This window comes from Sycon ciliatum, chromosome 2 (genome assembly GCF_964019385.1).
Source record: "Sycon ciliatum chromosome 2, ocSycCili1.1, whole genome shotgun sequence".
Classification (NCBI taxonomy): domain Eukaryota; kingdom Metazoa; phylum Porifera; class Calcarea; order Leucosolenida; family Sycettidae; genus Sycon; species Sycon ciliatum.
This window is the reverse complement of record NC_088644.1, coordinates 31,510,326-31,529,764: the sequence shown is the minus strand read 5'-3', so window position 1 is coordinate 31,529,764 and position 19,439 is coordinate 31,510,326. Positions and strand designations below refer to the sequence as shown.

The following is a 19,439-nucleotide window of genomic DNA, read 5'->3' as shown; positions in this document are numbered from 1 at the left end:
GCTGTTGCCGGATGCCGTGTTTTGTCAGTTGTGCCTGTTTGTGCCAGGCCAGCTTGTGTTGGTGCGTTCCCGTTAAGTTGCCAGGGGACCCGTTTTGCTGTTGTGGGGCTGTGTTTGTATCGGTGTGTTCCCGTTGAAGTTGACGGGGCACCACGTTAGTGGATTGTGCCTGTTTGAAGTTGCCAGGCCAATCCTGTAACGCACACCCGTTTGCTGATAATCGGGGACATGTTTGTCAATTTTGTTCGATTCACATGGCTGCGCTAGTTGCCTTGTGCGGATTAGATCGTTATCTGGCACTAGTCTTGATCTGTTTTATTCAGATTCAGATCAGCTATTGTTCCTATACGAGAATCTGTGGGTGCACATCCAATTCCTTTGCAGATTTGCGTGCTTCTCTGCAACGGGCGATTACATGGTACATGGTGTGTGGGCGTATGTGTGGTGTGTTCATGCTGTACAGGCCAGTATTGCCAAGCACTGGGGACCTTTGGCAATCTGAAGAATGTTTTGTCCGAGAATCGATCCTTGGATCTGTGGCGTTGCAGTTGTGGTGCTCCCGACCCTCTTGCGCGATGGCGAGACTTGGCGAAAAGGTTCCAGACATACGGCATCTCAATATCTTCCACCACGATCAGTACATCAGCACTACCATCGAGCGTAGCGACATCAGCAATAGAAGACGCACATGATATCATTCCCCCTTAGCGAAGACCCGGGAATACCTGAGAAGATGTTAGCCGCGACTTTACTGGAAAAGTCGTCGGTGACAACGGTACTCCATATTTTAGCTGCATGCAATAGGTCTCTCAACAAGTGTACCCAAAGTTTTCAAGCTAATACACAAGCAAATTCACTAGGATCCGAGTATATTTTCCTACACCTCTCCCTGTTTGTTGTTGTTATTTCTGCATTCAAATTGTTTGTGTACCTCTACATTTATTACAGTAGAGCCACGCATCCACGACTGTTGTTTCCAAGGGGTCGGGCTCGTCAGTTATACAAAACCTTTCAGCAATCTGGCCTTAGGCTTAGTTCCTTGACTTTCATCTTCTTCCATTTCTTTCTTGGCTGTAGATATGTTGTACCTGTTTTTATGCTGCCATGTTGCCACTTGGGGTTATACACCCGGTTTTTTTCCTCATTCGTGCGTCCGTCGGCGCGAGGGTTTTTTCCCGGCTGGCTCGGTCCAGAGAAATTAATCTGACGGTCCCAAGTGGTGCTTGTCCTGGCTTATTTATGTTAGACGAATGAATGTACTAATTCCTTCCTCCTGGGGTCTGTCCCCCTGTTGTTGCTCCTAGTTTTCTTCTGCATTCCGGTTCACATCTGGCTGCGGCCTACTACCCTCACTCTGTGTGCTCCTGCCTCTGTTGTCTGGGTCCATGTCGTTATGCCGGTGTATGTGGAGCGAGAAGCAGAGACTTGAGTCAATTGACACTGCGCTTCTTTCTAAAACGTTATTGGCTGTGGTGTTCCTAGAGGTGTACACGTACATTCCTGGGTCCCACGTACTGTGTTGCCCGACAGTATTCGTGGTGCATCAGCACTTTTTTAATTTTGTGCACTCATGAAAACCTGCCTGAGGCTACAGAGTGTTGACTGTGTTTTGCTTAAAAAAACCATCATGTCTCCCCAGATTTTCTAGTCTGGCCCTGAATTTTGCCCCTCTTCGGTTTCGAAACCTAGTGTGGTGGAAAGCCTAGCAGTGTTGTGTGTGCATGTGTGCGTTTTGTACAGTGCTGGCCAGAGAAATCCAACCTCGTTAATAAAGTAGCGCCGCGTTCGAGAGCACAGACCGGTCCAGTATGTATACTACTAGGGCTGCGTAGCGCCCGGTGCAATTTTATTCATAAGGTTGGATTTCTTTGGCCAGCACTGTAGTTAGTAGGTCCTCTAAGGTCCTCTGTTTGTGCGCACTTGTGGTCACATTGGCAGTAGTGGGTGAGGGGTAGACTCAGTTACTACGAAGATGGCGTATACATGATGGTGTATACAGTCATGTAGTTGAATTTTACTTCGGGCTTAGACCCAGAGGTTCTTGCAATGATGACCCCGGGTTTATGTACATGTATCATTCAGCTACCGTTGTCACAATGGCACAATGGCACTAGTTGATAGAACACCTGTATAAGTGCAGGCTGTTTATCTAGAATTTTCCAAAATAGCACTCCGTACTTTGAGGCTGCAGCCGTTTTGCATGCAACGTTGTATGTGTTGATCGGTTGACAGCATGTGACAAAGCCAAGGACACACTAGTGTATCAGGAGCACTGTTTTTTAACACAGTGCGTCCCCCGCCTTGTAACATGCTGTCAACCGATCAACATGTTAATTTATCAAACAAGGCTTACCTATACCAACATTATACATGTAGGGCTGTGCATGCTTTCAAAATTCTTCCTTGTTGAAGTAGAATATCGTGCTCGTGGGGGCTTTAGTAGTTCCTTTGCCAGATGTTCTATGCGTATCTCAATGACTTATCAGTTTGAGCACTCGGGCGAGGCACATTCGGGCCTACACATGTAGCCTTGAATTCTGGCTTGGAGGCATTATTTATCTATTTTCATGGCTGCTAGGTTCATCCTTAGTTGAGAGTTATTTCTCCGTGATTCGCTGATGAGTCCACAAAGGACGAAACAGCTAGACAGTACTAGTGCTGTCCCCAGATCGTGTATTATAAATCCATAATACTGACGCTCAATCTCCGGACAGCTGTTTCAAACTTTTTAGGTCTCATCAGTGGAGCTCAGAGCGGGAGGTTATTAAACATATGGCAATACGGTCTATATGAAATGAACAAAAAAAGCAATTTGAAAATGGCTCAAAGCATCAAAGTCAGCGAGCTATCTGCAAGACACGTACAAAGAGAGCTTTGCACGAAGGCAGATACATATTACATATACCTTTGACACTAACCAAAAAGAGTGCTCAATCAAGTCAACGCAAGGCAGCGTAATGCGGTGATTGAGTCTATAAAAAGCTATAGTGACATGTAGCCAGCCCCCCAGCACAATAAGCTGACTTGCATCATGCTAAAATCGTTCACACAAATCTCTTACAATAATTATTATATAGATTGCAGGATAGGGTGGTTGCACCAGGAAGTGCTGTCTCTGCGATAGTGGGACCAGCTAAGATTGCAGTACAGTCGTCCACCATCAATCCAGCACTTCATTGGCCAATGCACTCGATACACCAGCATGATTTCCGGGATTACCATTCATCGACACATGTCCCCCCCCTCCAGTTCTTCGGCACCTGACCCGAGTTCTATTTGGGCCGCACTACTTTGTAGCAGTCATACTATAGTACTAGAACTGGATGCACGTGATATCCACTGGAATTGACGCTGGCCATGAGCTGACCCACCGTCGTGCCTCCCAGTGTCAATTTTGCTTATGTGATCCTACCACAATCTGGAACATTATCAGTACTCGCCTCTGTTGACTTGCCAGCACTAGTTCTGGTGGATCCGGGCATGTTTCTGCCTTCTCTTCAGCATGTATTCTCCTGCAGGTGCATCTTTCACCTCCTTCTAATGGTGAGCACATTTTCTGTGGAGATTCAACGACACATACACCAGAAAATACAGAACGGAACAGTGACTGCCAATGCAACACAAGTACCACATAGACCTAAAAACTCATAAGCACCCTGGGAGTTAGATGCATTTACGGGCAGTATGCCAGGATTTGCGCAGCTAATTTCAAATCAGATTAGCAATGCTGTGTGCTACCTAGGCGGCATCTTGGACTCAAAAACCAACCGATTGTGGTCCAACCCAACTGACAGCGTTGTTGGTGGGTTCCGATTGGCAGGTGTTGGATGGCCGTATGATCCATGCGTCCCCACAAGCAATGAAAAGTTAACAATGCCACTAAGGATATACAGTGGTCCCTCTATAATCCGGCACCATTTGTGCCACGGAAATCTGCTGGATTAGGGAGGGTGCTGGATTAACAAATATGATCTACTGCTGCAATGGGCATGAAGAGGACATTTGGCTACTGAAAATTGTGCTGGTTTATCGAGGGTGCTGGATTATAAAGTGCCGGATTAGAGAGGGACGACTGTAATATCGCGGACAGCAGTACAATGAAACTGGGCCATTCGTTATCAGCAATATCAGGGGTATATCCCATCCGATAAGACGTACAGCTCGTGTGTGGCGGACTTTACAGCAGGTCCCGACATAGCTTGCCCGGTGCCCTTTACTACTCCTGGGCCAGAACTGTTGTACAATATTCGAGAGGGTCTAGCCTAGTGAGTGTGATCAGAACCTGGCAAACCATATCTCCAAGTGATTCACATGTTGGTATATTCTCCGTTATCATACATCAATTCCGAACAATTTGACACCCGAATATTCTCGCACCACTACTCGTGAAGTATTGACCACAACATGTTCCATTTGACTTACAAAAGGAACTTGCAAAAGGCATGAGAGCACTGGAATCTGTAAAGACTCTCGCATTATTAGCCACCATACATACCTTTCGGGAAGTCACGGCGTGTTGGAAGCAGAATGCTCGGAGAGCAGAGCTGAGTGAGATCTGCATACAGTAACACAGCGACAATGAATCACATGAACAGAAGGAAGCAGTCTTATCCGTACACATCTGAGTATGCGCTTATGGGGGGAAAATCCGTGCGACAAAAGAGGACCGTACTATGCAGGTGTATGTCGTACCCGGGTACGTACTAAGTGAGTTCCACCGTACGTATATAATTTTATTGCAATTGAATCACTTGACTGACTGGAGCCAAAAACATCAATTGGCACTTACTCCGGTTACCCGAATGTTTCGGTACCACTACCATTAGGTTTGTTGCAATCGAACCAAGTCATAGTTGTGTCATTTTCAATGCGTTAGGTGTTACCTGACGTGCTCAATGCATCAGCCGCTATGTCGGATTCCACCAGCCATGCACCAAACTAGGCGCAATGCGCACACTGATGATGGTAGTTGTCACACAACGAGCAGTAGTCAAAGTGAAAGGACTTATTGCATGAGATTTTGTTGTAATTTGTGCCCGTCAAATTGTCTCAGTGTAACTAGTTTATCGTTAGCTTACGAGTTTGTTGTTTGAATTTGCGTTCAGTTTATTTATTGTTTATTTGGCACAGATTTTCTGTGCTTTTGGTTGGTTGACGTCATGAGGCTACGCGGACTCGACTCAGTCGCGTATCCTTCTGCAGATCTGGCTACTTTTTCGGTTGCTTTTTGGATTCCTTAATTGATGCATGTAGATTAGTGTAGTACTTTTTTGGCTTCGTTTGCGCTGCTGTGGGTGCTTTGTAGGCGCACGTGTACGTGCACGTTCTGCTGATGAGAGCGTTTCGGCTTTCGCTGGTTGTTTCTTCGATATTTTCCTTTTCTGGGTACTAGTACTTGTTGTTCCTTCCGTGATGGACGGGTAGTTTTCTTTCTCTCTTGTTTTAACCTGTATCGTATATTTTCCTGCAATGTAAATACCACCAAACTGAGTTGTGTGAGCCTAGTCGGTTGGATCAAGTGTAGGCGATCACGCCAGGATAGATACGCTGTTTTGATCCAGTGGCGGTGACAGATAATGGCCACGAAGCCAAAGTTCGAGGAGAGATTGTCAGCCAGCTCGGGCTACAGACAACAAAAGCCAACGTCCCGCTGGATACCGCTGTTCTGGGGGTGAGAAGCTCCGTCTGGAGCATTATACATCAGCTGAACTATGCCACGCTGATGGTCAGTCATCAACGACCGTCAGAGTGTGAACGCTTCCGCGCATCATGCGTCCCGTCCCAGCCTTCGACTGGACAGAGGAACTGAAACGCTGGCCGCATCTCAGTGACGTCGTACCTGCAAGCAACGAGTCCAGAGTGGATCTATTGATTGGTCTTAATCCGGAACAACTGCACATTTCACTTGCCGAGCGATTCCGCAGTGAGGGAGGTCCAATTGCCAGGAAGACACAGTTGGGCTGGGTACTGTTCGGCGAAGGTCCGACTGACAGCGCATCAGAGATGGCGGAACAATCACTACTGGCTGTGAGTGACAGTACACTGATAAACACCGTCAACAAGTTCTGGGACCTCGAGAGCGTTGGCATGCAGGCCAGGAGCACATCATCCTACCTGACTCCAGATGAGCGTGAGGCTGACGCAATGACCGTGCAAAGTCTCCACCACAACGGCACACGGTTCGTTGTCGGCATCCCATGGTGAGGCGAAGGTAGCAAGCCAAACATTCAGCAGAGATCGGAACAGTACGCCAGGAAGCGACTCTGCTCGCTACACCGTCTGTTCCAGAAAAATCCTCCTGTACAGCTGCGCTACTCAGAAGTGCTTCAGACCTACCTGAAGAAGGGCTACATTCACACAGTATCAACGTCCGCAGTTCAGGCTGCTGGTGTCGACCAGTGGATTCTGCCTCATTTCCCAGTAATCAGAGAAGACAGGCCACAACAAAAGTTCGCGTGGTGTTTGATGGCTCAGTCAAGGTGCACGGAGAGTGCATCAACAATCTCATGCACACCGGTCCGAAGTTGCAGAGTGCAGTGTTGCCACATCATTTTGGTCAAATATCAGTAGGGTGAAAAAATAAAATGCATCATCTGGGGGCTTTGCTCCAGACCCCCCATAATAATAACCCCAGTATACACATGCACACAAAGCGCACTGTTAAAAATCACGGTTCTGCGTGAAACTCAGGTTGAGTTTTCAGGTTTTTCCCGAGACAGAATAATGATTTCACTTCAAGTAGCACTTTATTAGGAGATGAGAGAGCAATGGAAACAAACATGATGACCAGTAAAAGCAAAAATCTGGATCATGACTTCTAATTTAGTTCTAAACGAAGCACAACGACAAAATGGGACATTTTCATGTCTGTCGGCAGGCCCTCGGAAAAGGTCAATTGTCGGCGGGTCGGGATATGCCTCCAAAATCAGCAGGCTACTGACATGTCGGCAGGTGTGGCAACACAGAGAGTGACTTCGTGAAAGTTTTATTCCGCTTCTGTCATCAGCCGATCGCACTCGCCGCACATATCTCTGAGATGTTCTTACAAGTCGAGCTGTGCGAGACGGATTGCAAGTACCATCGGTTCATGTGGAGTGAGTCACCACAGGACCCAGTGGTGTTCTTTGAGTTCTGCCGGGTTGTATTCGGCATGCGTGCATCACCTTACCTCGCAGGAAGAGCACTGAAAGCAACGGCAGAGAAATTCAGTGGCGAGGCTGGCGCTGAGGTAGCAAAGGCCATTGATGACAACTTCTACGTGGACGACTTGCTGATGTCGCTACCGTCAGTACAATCTGCAATCGTCACTCGGCGTGATCTTCAACAAGTTTCACAGCGTGGTGGTTTTCACTTGCGGAAGTGGATGAGCAATACGGAAGCGGTGTTGGATTCCATCCCACCGGAAGATCGAGCCAGCAACAAGATGATGACCAAAGCCAGCAGTGAACTGCCACCTCTTCCTCACAAGGCTCTTGGAGTCGCCTGGGAGCCAGATGATGACCAGTTCACATTCATCTATCCAGAACTGAGCAACGTCCAGTTCACACGGCGAGGAGTGCTCAGTCATATGTGCCGACCGTTTGATCCCAGAGGACAGCTGTGTCCATTCACCATCCGCAGTCGCGTTCTCTTCCAAACCACCTGCATCCGTGGAACAGACTGGGATAATCCTCTGGACAGTGGTCAAGCATCAGAGTGGAAGCAATGGATCTCAGAGTTCCCAAGTCTGAGAGATGTGAAGGCAAGCCGATGCTTCACCGAGATCAGTTCAGATCAGCCTCTGCACTCCACACTTTCACAGACGCGTCTGCATCAGCTTACGCCGCCGTGACGTACGCCCGACAAGAGCGTGATGACGGGACTGCAAAGGTGACATTAGCGCTCGCCAAGGCAAGACCAACACCTATCAAGCGCAAGACCACCCCATGCTGGAACTGCAAGGTGCAGTGCTAGGCACTCGGTTGAGCTGCTCAGTGGGTGAGGCACTTGATGTTCCTGTATCACGGCAGTACTTCTACACTGACTCGATGAATGTGTTGTACTGGGTAAGATCGCCCAGCAGGAAATTCAAGATCGAAGTCGGAAACCGCATCTCGGAGATCCAAGAGTTCAGTAATGTAAGTCAATGGTGTCACGTCAGCACCACAGTCAACCCTGCTGATATGCCAAGTCGAGGTGTTGGTGCGACACAGATGGCCGGTGATGCAACATGGTGGACAGGTCCAGCCTTCTTGTCCAAGCCCACCTCCACATGGCCCAGTAAGTACATTGTGCTACCAGCAGAGCTTCCAGGTCAATTGAAACGAGAGATCACAATGGTGGCCACTACGCAAGAGCTGCCCACAAGCCGTCTTCATCCAGACCATTTCTCCTTCTGGGATCACCTCGTACGGATAACCACATGGTGCCGACGATTCGTCAACAATGCTAGGCGACGCAACACGCAAGCCGCCAGTCCTGAGATTGCGACCAAGTCCATAACTTTACCAACTGGGAGAAACGTCTCCATGCCAGAGTTGACAGTGTCCGAGCTATGGAGTGCTAAGTGTGTATGGATCAGCTTGGCTCAGCGAGAGGTTAATGGCAGAACGTTTGCAGATGTCACAGGAGGCAAGGGCCTCTCAGCATCCTCACCGCTACAAAAGCTTCAACCAGTACTAGACGCAACTAGTGGCGCTGGTGTTCTAAAGGTCAATGGGAGACTTCGCACTGCACACCATCTACCAACCGGCATTCGGACACCAGTAATTTTACCGAGAAGTCACAGAACAACAAGGCTAATCATCGCAGCAGCCGACGCAAACGCCAATCATGCGTCGGTACGAACCACCCCCTATCACTGCTCGCTGGTGAATACTGGGTAGTCAAAGGCAATGCAGCAGTCAAAGAGCACAGGAGCAAGTGCATTCTCTGTCGGAAGCACTACGTCAGGACGGCAACACCAGCAATGGCACCGCTGGTCCTTTTTCTTTCTATAAATTTATCCTTGGCTCTCCATCCGAGTCCACTGGTGTGAGTGTATGTGTATACGCCCGACTGTGAGTGAGAGCATGTACAGTATAGGCAGGGTTCTAGCCAGGAAACTTTCAGTGGGGGTGGGTCAACCCATTTCTCCATGTTGCCTTACTGCCTGGTTACACAAAATCCATCGTATGGGGGCAGTGAGCACCAGGAACGATTGATTTGTAGCCGCATTTTTGTTGTGTGAACTGAAAAAAACCCACAAAAATCGAAAGATGAGTAAGGTGGCGTGCTATCAGGGGAGGGGGGGGGGGCTGTCCCTGTAACATTCCCTGACATTCCCTGTAACTGCCCCCTCTTTCCCTGAATTATTCCTCACGGGCTGCCATGGCATACACAAGTACGAGACATAGGCTACACGTCACAGGTTGCCATGGCCCAGGCTAGTATATGCATACAATGCCTCGCGGGTCCTTATGGCCCAGGCTTGTACGCTGCATGGTATTATTTTGACCACCGGCCCACAGTTACGTCGCCCTCGCTGCCAGGTAAACATGGCTGCCTGTTGTGGAGTTTATGTTCCCCTGCTTTCTCTTTCTTTTCTTGTCTTCTTTTACTTTCTTTGCAGTGTGTATGTGACTTGTGAGTGTTTCCTATTTACAATTGGTAAACTAACTGAGTGAGCGTTTTGTGAGTGATTGCCTCCGGGGCCAGCTACTACATGACTGTTGTACATGCGGCTGCACATGTAGCTCTTTGTCGTACATGCTGCTGCATTTGTGTCTCTTTGTCGTATCTGCTGTTGCGTTTGTGTCTCTTTGTTGTACATGCTGCTGAAAAGGTGGTGCACGCTGCTGCGTTGTCTTTGAATGCTTTGTACATGAGGCTGCACCGTCTTCTGTCCCCTCCGTATGCACTCTTTCTCGTCTTGTCCCCGTTGTATGCGCATTTTCTTGTCCTGTCTACATTGTACTCGTCTGGTTGCCGTCTTGTCTTTGTCGTATTTGGTCTTGTCTCCGTCGTATTTGATCGTCTGCCGTCTTTGTCTCCCTTCCCGTTCGGGACTGGCTTTATTACGCACAGGCACCAATTTCGCGTCCACCACCGCACTCTTCCTCACGTCTTCACAATATATTCCCTTGTCTTGTCTGGTCTCGGTGTCAGTTGTCTCGTCGTCTCCTCGAGATCAGAGAAGGAACTAAATTATACTGTCTATAAAACAAACAAATTGGCATTTTGTTGTGTGGCGCGGTCGCTTTGAGGAGAATAGTTCGTCCCATAAGCTAGACATAGAAACGTCGCATCAAGTTGACGACATAAGCAACCGAATGTCGACTACAAATAAACAGGTGAACACGTGAATAGAGAAGGGCATTGGACAGCAATAAGGTCACTTCATAATGCACACACCTTTGAGATTATCGGGTTGTAGAACGTGCTGATGGTGGCACCATCTTTGACACCTGTGTCCACACGCACCTGTGCATAGACACGCAGCCCAAGCAAGTGGAAGCAGGCAACAATACATACAACTTCTGATGAGCGAAAGTGAGAAAACCGCAACTGAACACCCATGAGTGAAATGAAACAAAGACTCAAACTGCGATGTCACCCTGGGATGTTACGATTGTGCGGAGACCTGAGAATTGGTCGGTGCATACTTGTAATTTCTACATGAATTGTCCAATGAGCTCTCTGCGCATATCAGCAAAGCAGATATTGGACTCTATCACGATGATGCCGGGCCTCGCTATCCTAGAGAACACACCTGGTCCGGTCACATCCTGTCCGATAAAGTGACTCCACCAACAATAGATAGGAGCTTGTATCTAAGCGTTGTCATGAGAACTTCCATTCTCATAACTTTCCCGGCAAAATCATGTGAAAATAGCTTTATTCCTGAAGCTATGCAACCCATATTGCCTAGATCGTTAGGGGTATGCGAATATACGTGATCGTTGCATGTCTGGAAAGTGCACAAGCGCAGACTACAGACACTGCGGGTCAGGGGCGTCTGACACGGTACAGTCACTATGGCAGGGCGCGAAATAACGGTTGGACATGGGAAAATGTCCGACCGTTTACGGTCAGTTTCCGGATATTTTGTACACACCCGGACAAAGTGTCCGCGCACTTTTTTGCAAAGTACAAAAAAGAAAGGCACGTCAATCCTTTGTCTCATAGTACTAGTCATTAGTGATGTCGTCTGGCAAGAGTAAGCCAAGCACCGCTGATGGGGGTGCTCCTCTTGGAAAGAAGCCCAGAGGAGTCAAGACGACCACTTGTGACAAGTGGGTCGCCAAGTATGATAGGGAGCTTTCAACTTCTGTTTGGCTGAGCTATGAGCGCAGTCCCTCAGATCGTAGCGTTGTCGAAAATTTGAAGTGTAAGATGTGTTCCCGTTTAGTTGATAAAATTCGCAGCAGCAAGAATTTTTCTGACTCCTTCGTCGTTGGCTCAAGGAACTTGAAAACGTCAGCCTTCAAAGATCATGCTGCTTCTGAAATGCATCGCCGTGCCATGGCATTGTTTGGCAAGGAGCAGTCAAGCGGAAACCCAATAGAGTATGCGCCAATCGCTCGAGCCTTGTGCAAACTTGACGACGCAGCAGCAGCCAAAGCTTGCAGTGGTAAAACAGTAACAACAATAAATGCTCTTTTCACATCGTGATAACATTTCGATGGTATTAATTCTACACTGAACATTGTGTGATTTGATGTGAAAATTTGCATGTCCGGACATGTCCGGCCATTTTTGCAACTGGCAGGACATTGTATCAGACCTCATTTTATCCTTAGCGCATGCCCTGCTATGGTATTGACCGTACCACTTTTTGCCACAGGTACCCCGTGAATTCATAAAAACAGTCATCTGGGCTATAAATTTTCAATTTTTTTGGCTCAGCCACCCCTCCCACACAAGTAAATTGTACTTCAGATGGCTGGCCGTACCACACTAAAATACCTTCCGACGCCCCTGCTGCCGGTATTGAACAATTCTACTATTGAGTGCAAGTTGCATTGACTCGACCAGTACAATACCTGTAGTTATTGCCCTGCAACAGTACTTTTTTATTGTCTTGCACTTACTTGCAGCTTCAACTGCCATTCCAGGAGTTAAACTCAGTGGCGGATCCAGGGGGGGGCCCAGGGGGCCTGGGCCCCCCCTTTGAAAATTTCGACCTTGGTCTAGGATTACAGTAGACTGTAGAATGAGCGCTCGAAAATTGACTTGCCGTGTCAAGTGGGTCACGCGTGCTACGTACAGTGTCCCGGTGTCACGCCCTGTACTAGCCAGCGCGCTGTGTACAACTAAGTACTGTACGCACTGCGACCTGAGGACACGGCCGCACTTCAAACATGTGAAAAACATGCCAAAAATGCAGGGCCTGGTGCATAGTGCAGCGATCGCGTTGGGCTGAAGTACATGTATGGTGCACGGTGCTGTCGACTTCGTCCTTCCTTTTTTCTTTTTCACTTGTCAGAAACTATTACGCTCTCTCTACTTCGCGTGTAGCCAACGGGTTTACCTTCAGATATGCGATGAAGAGGAAAGGGTCTGACATCAGGTCGTTCTTCAGTGGACCGGTAGATAAGAGAGTTCGCGTTGAAGAGCCGTCCAAAGGTCCCTCGCAGCCGCTGTCGAGTGGAAATGTTCCAGTGCAGTTTGAAAATGTCGTGAGAATGGAATAAAACTAGGGACCGGCGGATTCTGCTCGAAAAGGTGGCATCATGATTCTGCTCGAAAAGCAGTGAAATTGGCAGAACCATACAAACCTCCATTTTTTTTATCCACATACCAAACATGCATGAAACTTACCAGAAAAAGTACCGAATTCTGCCAATTTTTCTGCCGGCAGAATCCGCCGGACCCTAAATACAACAGCTCTTCACAACTTCAGGACTTTGTTGTTGTTGTATTTGTTGTTTTTTTGGGAAGGGGGGGGGGGGGGAGGACGGATACCTTGGGCCCCCTCTTCGGCCAAGTCCTGGATCCGCCACTGAAACTAATACTGCAGTCTTCCTTCATACATACTAAGAGTATATAAATATATTCTTGTTTAAACTTTAAAAACATTCACTGGCTTGAGGGACCTATAAAAACAGTTAAAAAGAGTACTCGATAGCTCGCTCGTTAGCACAAAAATCCGTTCGCTACTGCTTTGTTTCTACCCTTCTGACTTATCACAAGACTGTAGGCACGGAGATGACCAATCGCATTGCACCTAGCTGGGCCTACATTGTAGATGAGGCGATCAAAGCGTGCTAAAAGAAGTAGAACTCCATATTTAGTGGAGCGGGCTTTGATTTTCCCATCAAAGCACGCGGCCCAGGCGGGCTTTGATTTTATGATCAAAGCCCGCTCCACCAGGGCTTTGATTTATCAAGCTCGGTTTTTTTTACTCGACTCGGGCTCGAGAAGGTTGAGAGTCGTGCTTTCAAGCGCGATAGTAAGATCGAAGTGCGTGTTCTCGTCAGAAATCGAATCAAAACAGTCGTGTTCATGTTCTATCAGCCAATCACAGCCCTTCGCGAAGTATTTACAAGTTCGATATGAGTTTCAAGCGTGGGTGCATGTCAGAAATGTAATCAAAACACTCTTACTCGTGTTCGATCAGCCTACATCACAGCCCTTCACGCTTTGCGCGGCGGGCTGTGATTAGGCAATCTCACACTCGTACTCTTGCTTGATTCCATACAAAAGCAAACATCAGCACATAACACAACAGGACTTGAGTTTATCTGATGTTGAACTAACTTACAAGTTACAAAAAAAAACATGTAATCAAGGAATACAAAAGATCACAAGTTCAATAACTGCAGAACATACGCATACACTACGGCTGCCCAACCTGCCAGGCGTGACCTACGTGTATCTAATGTGCGCAGTGCACAGTATGCATTACTGAGTCTGTGGTATGTATTCACCACAGTTAGAGTAAGGGTTTCTAGTACTTTCTACTCTACTTTCTTCAAAGTATCCGATTACCGCCCCTTTCTCTGTGAGGCCTCGAATGAAGAACGACAGGAAAGACTTCAAAAGCAAATTCTGCGTGCCATAACAAACGAATCGAAAGAGAAGACGAAGCCGTGAATGGAGTTTTATTTTGTTCTCCGTAAATTTCTCACAGCTTGCACAAAGCGCTCCATTCTGAATTTCCGACTTACGCTATGGCCAATTTGGTGTGGGTGAGCTCCCACACCCTGTTCTTGACCAGTCAGATAATGTGAGTCTGCGGGTCAATAAGTACCACGGGTACACGCACGTAAAGTATACACGGATTTAACTCAATTATTTGCGACTAAACCTCCCTGATATGAAATTCAAGCCTGCTAAAATTCAACTCAGTTTCAACGCCTTGTTTGCAATGCTCAGATACACAAAGTTGGCATGGTGCGCATTACTTGCCAGTTGACACTCAAATTCAGCTGTTTTGTCCGGTGCCGCCTACGGTATATAAAAAAGCTGAAGAGATGAAACCCTTCTGTTGGCTCCCGATTTTCACGGTAGTACGGTTGCGCTCCCGTTCCCGGGCTCCATATTCGATGCTGTTGATCATATTCGATGCTGTTGATGTGTTTATTTTTATTTTTTTACGCTGAAGTGCACAGTCCAACAGAGAACGTAAAGAGAAAACAGAACCAAGGGGAAGAACGGGGCAATACAGAAGGGAGCCGGAGCAGCATGCTGATGAATTGGGCCTACCTCCCCCGACCATGGCTCGCAGGTTTAGCGGCAAGACCGAGCATCATCTACCCGAACAGAATACTATAGAAAATAAGTAGGCATATAAGTAGGCATGTGTGATATAGAGGAAGCAAAATGAGATGGTGAAATGGCTTCTATTTGGTAATAGAAAACGCGCAGCCGCTCTTCACCTCTTTCTTTTGTGAGTTTCTGGGAACAAATTATCTCTTAGTACTCTGGTATTGAGGATGTTCGGCACCCCTACTACTTGCAGCAATAAAAAATAACAAGCTAGTTACTGCTTGCGATTTTTCCTACAACTTACCGCTTCTCAGTGCGCCCATACGAGTGTTTTCTCCTCATTCTCTGCATCCTTTACCCCAGGAGTCTCGTCCATTAGGCTCAAATGCTTGAGCACGAGCTCCGGATAGCGGAAAATAGCTCGTCGTCCATTAGCGGCTCTAATAGTACCTGGTCTGTCTAGCAACTATGATTTTTTTCCAGGAGGGTAAGGGTTGCAAACCCAAGGAGACCCTAAGCTTCGTCTATCAAACAAAACAATTGCCCTAAAAAATGGAAGAGGAAACAAGTGAGCGAGCTGGTCTGAGCGCGCTACTTTTCAAAAAATTGAAGCTGAAAGCCATCAAATATTGAAATAATTCAAAGTCAAAGCATTCTAGTTCTGGCTAGCGCGTTTGTGTATGTCACGAGCGCTAGCGCGCTAGTCGCAGCAAACGCTCGCAGGCCAGAGTTAGCGCTATTCGTGCTGTTTGCCGCACGCGGCAGCTGGATGGATCACGTGATCCAAGCTGACGAATAAGGTCCGATGGTTCAGCTACATTGAGCCACAAGCGTCAGGAACACTGACTGTTCTCCTTCTCAACACGTCAGTGTGTCCTCCACCTAAGTCCTTGTCACCTGCTTGCGGTATCCTCAAAGTCAAACATTGCTACAAATGTAGTACAACTTCAAGTAGATTTAGTATGTCCTGCACGAGCCGCTGTAGATCGAACCATTACACATTATATTGTAGGTAGACACGACCTACGACTCCGAGTAGCTTAGATCAACGACTTGGTTACGTGTAGATCTACCAATACTCTACTGTGTTGTCTGCAAAGTGCCTTTATAATATAAGCAAGAGTAGATAATGTTTATCTACTCTTGATATAAGTATAGATCTACTGACTGTCCGTGCATGTAGTGCACTCCAAGTCTACCAGCTACAGTCTAGATCTACAGTACAGTGCAAGCTACAATGATTATGTACATGCTAGTGTACATATCTACAGCAGTGTGAATAGTCGCGTCGTCTATAATCTCGGACTTGTAGAGTTGGACCCATATGTTTGACCTTTGAACCGAACAAGCAATAACCTCAAAAATCTAACTCAGTTGCATTCTTCTCAGAAACCATCTGCATGTTTGCCATGTTTTTGTAGCAAGGGTTCTTTCTCTCCATCGTTCTTTGCCAGCCCTTGTGGTTTTCTTTTATTCGCCCTCAGCTTGCAAAGACAACGGTTGCATTGTAATGAGTTCTGTCTTATACGTGGCCGTTCAGTCGGTCTTTGACTTGAACTGAACTCTTGACCCCAGCATTTGGCAGGACGTTCGTGCTGTTGCGGTGTATGAAGTTGTGGTTCATTTTATCGTGGTCGTCACCCAGTGTTCTGTGGTTCACAGAAAGATGATGCATGGCGGCACGTTACTTGGATTGAGTATTGGTTTGCTGATTTGCCGATTTATTTTCCAACTTCTCCTCGCCGCGGGCTCTTCCAAGGGCAATGAGAGCGTACAGTTCGTTGCGAGCATATTTTATTGGAACCACTGGGAGTGTGTTCGAATAGAAGGATTTTATCATCTCCATGAAACACTGTTACGGACAAGGAGAATGCCTCCCTCGTTCGTTGTTTCCCGTGCCGCTGTGCCTAGTGTCTGGGAGGCGAGGAAGCCTGTACGGCGGCTCTTGACCGCTTCCACTGCTACAAGTACAACAAGCACAGCCTCGGTATCAACAGTGGATCGCAGTGACACTACATCCAGCCAGCTGGGCATAGGTATAATGGCTGGCGTGTTCATTGCTGTGGGTATCATGGGCATCGCCCTTCTGATCATCTACCGACAAGCGGTCAGAGACTGGACAACGGGCAGCCACCATGGAGATAGCAGTGTGGAAGACTCGAACCAACCCACTACACATCATGAGTTCCCATCACATCCTGGTCACATTGTGCCACAGTCAGAACACCGTCCGCCCATTGTCAAGAGGCGACTGAGCGCTCCACGCATTGCACTGAACAAAGTGGCAATGTTCCCAATGGCTGATGCTGTGCAGCCAGATGAGGACGTGGGTGATTTGCCATCTCCAGACATTGGTGATTGGCCACATCCACCTCCACATCCAAAGTTTAGCGATGTCGAAGAACAGCCGGCCCAGTCAGACAGTGCTATGTACTTTACTGTAGGAAACATCAGGACGGATGTCTCCTCGCCATCGCTGTACGGCAATGCGACTAGTCCCGGTGCCAACTTTGGCAGCCTATTCGACATGTCCGCTCACCTGTTTGGACCGGACAACGCTAACGGATTTGCCGCCGCAGAGGGTGCTGTTCATGACAACGCTCGCGGACCTGCCGGGGTGGATGCCACTGTTCAAGTGGAGGCTGGCCGGGAAGCTGAAGTAGTTGTTGACGCAGCAGCGGCTGCAACTGCACCCAGCCTGTCCAGCAATGCTGATAACCCGGCCACCGATGTTAGCCGTGTGCAGGATCTGATCGCAAAGATGGACAAAGGTGGCGGTAGTGTGCGGCATAGCAAGGCGAAAGCAAGCAGCGCCAATGGAGAGACGCCCTGTACTGGCGATGACGACCAGCAAGTAGCTGGGAGGTTGTCAGCTACCCTGGAGACCAGCACTTTGCAGCTGAATTCACCATCCGACTTTCAAATGGAACAGGAATACGATGACTGCTTTATCTTTGCAAAACAGATCGACGGCGTGAACCCTTGTGGGCCTAGCCAACCAGCAAGCACTGCTGAGCATAGCAGTACATCACAAGAAGACACTGATATCTATGATCTGCCTTGGCATAGTGTCGGCACAGACTTGCAACATTCAACCCGCCCTGGCCTTCCTGCAGCCTCGACTAAGCCCCCACAGAAGAGGCCACTTTCACCGGCTGCAAGCGCTTCCTGTAGCCAGCCATTCTCGTATACATGCGACAAGAATTCACCTCTCAGGAAAACTGTCAGCGAGGGGTGCTCGTCTCAGTTGGATGTGAGCAAAAGCAAACGGCAATCTCTCCCTGCAGCAGAGTTGGCTACTACCAGTGACAATAAGTCCAAGTTTCGCTATGCGGTGAAGCTGACCACTGATCAACAACACCGACGAGGAGCAAAGCGTTTCTTGGACGTCCTGGCACAGATCAAGCGTGGCTCCAAGGGCAATGTCAAAGCGTCCGTGATCGAGAGTGTCCAGCGGGTTCCTCTGAATGAGTCTGTTGGTGCAACAATACCGAGCAGCACCGCTCGCCGCTCCTCATCCTTCCCGCTGAACAAGAGCACCTCGCCAACGCCGCCAGCGCCTGTTGACCCTGCTGTCTGCGCTAAACCTGTTCTCGTTGCCTCCATCTACACGACAGCTCTGCCGAGAAGTGACCAGGCTGCGCCCGTATGGCATCACGCTGACGAACTGGCTAGTGAGGCACGCAGTACTGTGAGGCGTCAGTCACTTAGTGTACCTCTGAGCTCCAGTATCAACTGCAAGAGGTCAGCCAGCGACAAAACTCAACCAGAGCCAGCACTCAGCAGGCGCAGGCTCTCCAGCACTTCCAGCCTGAGTCCTCGACTTCCATCTCACAACCTACGCTCGGGCAGCTCTTCAGGCCGTGCACCTCTAGCTGCAAACACAGCAGCTACCTCAGGGGCAATGCCGAATGCAACTTTCAAAGCAAGTAACGTGGCCGATGAAGGTGATTTGTACATGGACATGGCCTTCACTGGGTTGTCACCTGCTGCCTCCTCCATTGGCGAGACGATTGCCTCCAGTTTGCCGCAGCCAGAAGCTGCTCCTGGTGTGGCTGCCGATGAAATGTATGGCTCGGTGGAAGCGGCGGAAGACATCTATGCCGTCGCGGCACTCGATCCCGGCCAGCAGCTTGTTATGGAGGATGAGTACATGTGTATGAGTGCCGGGGAGAATTAATGCCTATCCGCAGCCAGGTGTGAATGGCAGCCGGAGCATACAGACCTCACCGTATATGTGTGCATTTCAGACGATCATGTCAAGTAACTCGAGTCTCTTCTCAGTACTGCCAATGCCATCATACTAAACAAATGCTCTATTTAAGTCTTCCAATTGAAAAACACCGACATGGTATATCGGATCAGAAACAGAGCATGATACTAGTTATTTCTCCCGCCAGAAAATTATGCTCCTACACAAGCGTGTATAAGCAGATTATAACACCTTGAACCGCTGCTGTTGCCATCCAAGTACTGATGTGCTCCTAAAGAACTATTGTAGTATCATTTCCATCAGACCAGCTACTATAAACATATGCCACATATAGTAAAGTCATGGCACAGATTATCTATACATTTGAAAAGCCTTGCAATCTATCTAGAGAAGCCCTTGCATGCAAAGAAGCTGAATGACATAAACATAAAGCCTTATTCTCTCCGAGGAAAGTACGAACAGTCAGATCATGATATTCGCCAATCGCCGAGACGGTAGTCGCTCTGCTGCAAATGACTGCACAAGCATATCATAATTATTATGCGCATGTGCCCCA

The 19,439-nt window shown here is 48.1% G+C and overlaps 1 long non-coding RNA gene across 1 annotated transcript; it reads right to left on the bottom strand.

Annotated features, from left to right (window-relative positions):
- Positions 1–2,742: 2,742 nt before the first annotated feature.
- LOC135810831 (uncharacterized) lies at positions 2,743–15,259 on the bottom strand. The gene is made up of 4 exons (XR_010552413.1): positions 14,975–15,259; positions 10,372–10,440; positions 4,496–4,555; positions 2,743–3,556 (listed from the first exon to the last, which is right to left on the bottom strand). It is a non-coding gene; the product is annotated as an uncharacterized LOC135810831 (long non-coding RNA).
- Between the last annotated feature and the right edge of the window lie 4,180 nt (positions 15,260–19,439).